Here is a 3,732-nt window from a genome sequence, read left to right as displayed (position 1 = left end):
AACCTGTCCTAGCTCTTACACCATTCCTCACTCGATAAAACCTGTCCTAGCTCTTACACCATTCCTCACTCGATAAAACATAACCTAGCTCTTGCACTTATATCTCCCTTGAAAACCTAACCTAGCTCTTACACCATTCCTCACTCGATAAAACCTGTCCTAGCTCTTACACCATTCCTCACTCGATAAAACCTGTCCTAGCTCTTACACCATTCCTCACTCGATAAAACCTAACCTAGCTCTTACACCATTCCTCACTCGATAAAACCTGTCCTAGCTCTTACACCATTCCTCACTCGATAAAACCTGTCCTAGCTCTTACACCATTCCTCACTCGATAAAACCTGTCCTAGCTCTTACACAATTCCTCACTCGATAAAACATAACCTAGCTCTTGCACTTATATCTCCCTTGAAAACCTTACCTAGCTTTTACACAATATCTGCCTTGAAAACCTTACCTAGCTTTTACACAATATCTCCCTTGAAAACCTTGCCTAACTTTTACACTATTCCTCACCCGAAAACCTTACCTAGCTCTAATAGTTATTCCTCACTTGAAAACCTTACCTAGCTCTAACAGTTATTTCTCTCTTGAAAACCTTACCTAGCTCTAACAGTTATTTCTCTCTTGAAAACCTTACCTAGCTCTAACAGTTATTTCTCTCTTGAAAACCTTACCTAGCTCTAACAGTTATTTCTCACTCGAAAACCTTACCTAGCTTTAATAGTTATTCCTCACTCGAAAACCTTACCTAGCTCTAATAGTTATTTCTCTCTTGAAAACCTTACCTAGCTCTAACAGTTATTTCTCACTCGAAAACCTTACCTAGCTCTAACAGTTATTCCTCAGTTGAAAACCTTACCTAGCTCTAACAGTTATTTCTCACTTGAAAACTCTTACCCAGCTCTAACAGTTATTCCTCAGTTGAAAACCTTGCCTAGCTCTAACAGTTATTTCTCAGTTGAAAACCTTACCTAGCTCTAACAGTTATTTCTCACTTGAAAACTCTTACCCAGCTCTAACAGTTATTCCTCAGTTGAAAACTCTTACCCAGCTCTAACAGTTATTCCTCAGTTGAAAACCTTACCTAGCTCTAACAGTTATTTCTCACTTGAAAACTCTTACCCAGCTCTAACAGTTATTCCTCAGTTGAAAACCTTACCTAGCTCTAACAGTTATTTCTCACTTGAAAACTCTTACCCAGCTCTGACAGTTATTCCTCAGTTGAAAACCTTATCTAGCTCTGACAGTTATTTCTCTCTTGAAAACCTTACCTAGCTCTAACAGTTATTCCTCAGTTGAAAACCTTACCTAGCTCTGACAGTTATTTCTCTCTTGAAAACCTTACCTAGCTCTAACAGTTATTCCTCAGTTGAAAACTTTACCTAGCTCTAACAGTTATTTCTCTCTTGAAAACCTTACCTAGCTCTAACAGTTATTTCTCTCTTGAAAACCTTACCTAGCTCTAACAGTTATTTCTCTCTTGAAAACCTTACCTAGCTCTAACAGTTATTTCTCACTTGAAAACTCTTACCCAGCTCTAACAGTTATTCCTCAGTTGAAAACCTTACCTAGCTCTGACAGTTATTTCTCTCTTGAAAACCTTACCTGACTCTGACAGTTATTCCTCAGTTGAAAACCTTACCTAGCTCTGACAGTTATTCCTCAGTTGAAAACCTTACCTAGCTCTGACAGTTATTTCTCTCTTGAAAACCCTACCTAGCTCTAACAGTTATTCCTCACTTGAAAACCCTTACCTAGCTCTTACAGTTATTCCTCACTTGAAAACCTTACCTAGCTCTAACAGTTATTTCTCTCTTGAAAACCTTACCTAGCTCTAACAGTTATTTCTCTCTTGAAAACCTTACCTAGCTCTAACAGTTATTCCTCAGTTGAAAACCTTACCTAGCTCTAACAGTTATTTCTCTCTTGAAAACCTTACCTAGCTCTTACAGTTATTCCTCACTTGAAAACCTTACCTAGCTCTGAAAGTTATTTCTCTCTTGAAAACCTTACCTAGCTCTAACAGTTATTCAATCATAATGTCCACCAACCATGAACTTTCTTCAACCAAGTATAAAACCTACCACCTTGAAATCTGACTCCACCTTATATGGATAATGAATATACCTTCGGATTTTTTTTAACCTTGGTTCCCCCTGTCAGTATTGCTGATTGGAGGGGTAGATATGGAAGAGGAGACGCACAGAATGGCGTTGCCTGTATTATGTCTTTAGTCTTTACTAATATGAAAATCATGCAAATAGCTATCAGAGATTGGAATAAAGGCAGATGTTTTGGTCTAAAAAATTTGTTGGCCAACAAATAATATCTAGGTATTCAAAACTGTGTATGTAAAACATGTATTTGTGATTTGAATGTTAGACTATCCGCCGTTGTTATTGTGTTGTTATTTTAGAACCAGGAAACACCGATCAACATGCCCCACCCCCTCACTTCCTTTGTTTTCTCCCACGTTGACCTATATTTTGAATCTGTTTGAGAGAAGATTACATACTGACAGAACAGCTTGATGCACCCCCCTCCCCCTCACCTAGAAAATAGTCTTTAATCCCCGATTGCACATCCACTTAACTCTAACAATCTAAAAATATGTTTCAGAATGCACTGTGATTCTAATGGGCCTCTTCATATTGAATCTCAACCTCAAAGGAGGCCCCCCAAACCCCCACCCCCTCACACCCTTCTTCCATGCGGGGGGTGTCTGATCCCTACTTGTACCTCTCCCTGCGGGAGACTGAACCCACCACTGCTTCACACGTAATTTATCTGAATCTGGAGGGATGCAATCATAGTCAGGTCTTGGCACTTAAACCTTGGTGTATAGGATATTATAGTCCATGGGAGGTAACCACTTTTTATGCACAGGATTCAGACCACATTTAATTGTAGGCATAGTAATAGTATCAACGACTGCACCTCAAAGTTTAAAATTGTGAACAAATATAATTTTCACTTCAAATCAAAACAAAATCTAAAGTTCATTTATTTTTCTTTATTGACTGGATAACCCAGGCTACATAATTTCAATTATTTTAATGAGGATATAGACTTGATTAATTTAATGATACCCTTTCGACTGTTATTTCCTCTGAAGGTGTTTCCTTTGATAGTACGGAAATTTCATAATGTAAAAAAACTTTTGGAGATACATTTGCTTACCTTGAAAAAGTTAACTGAAACACTAAGCAAAAAGAAATATATTAAAGAGTTATTTTTGAATATGTGAAATCTGTTCACTTTTCATAGACTAAGTTCGACTAGTGACCCATATTTGCACCATAGTGCGAACTCCCATGATTATTAAGGTTTGATAAACTGCATATTTTTGGGTCATTCACAGGGCCTAGATTACATGTTGTGGCCTTTTGAGCTCAGGTGTGCTCCACCCAAAATTTTTATTATGGAACTAGTGACAATAGTTTTTAAAATTTCTACAATAATATAAAGCTTTTGGCGACTCAATCTAGCCTAGACAGTACTGTCTATTCTCAGTAATCACAATGTCAAGCTTCTAGGGTAGTAGGCCTACTAGTTTGGGATGAAGTCTGCTTAGGAGGAGAAATCCATATCGCAAACGTTGATAACGGGCGACTACGACTACGAACTTGTGTCTTATACCTTGGCTGAAATATTCGCCTATCTTGTGTCACGGCAGTTTATTAATGCCGCCATTTGATTGGACTGTACGCAAAGAAATACACCCAA

This window comes from Lottia gigantea (genome assembly GCF_000327385.1).
Source record: "Lottia gigantea unplaced genomic scaffold LOTGIsca_503, whole genome shotgun sequence".
Taxonomy (NCBI): domain Eukaryota; kingdom Metazoa; phylum Mollusca; class Gastropoda; family Lottiidae; genus Lottia; species Lottia gigantea.
The sequence above is the reverse complement of the archived record's forward strand: the minus strand, read 5'-3'. Positions refer to the sequence as shown.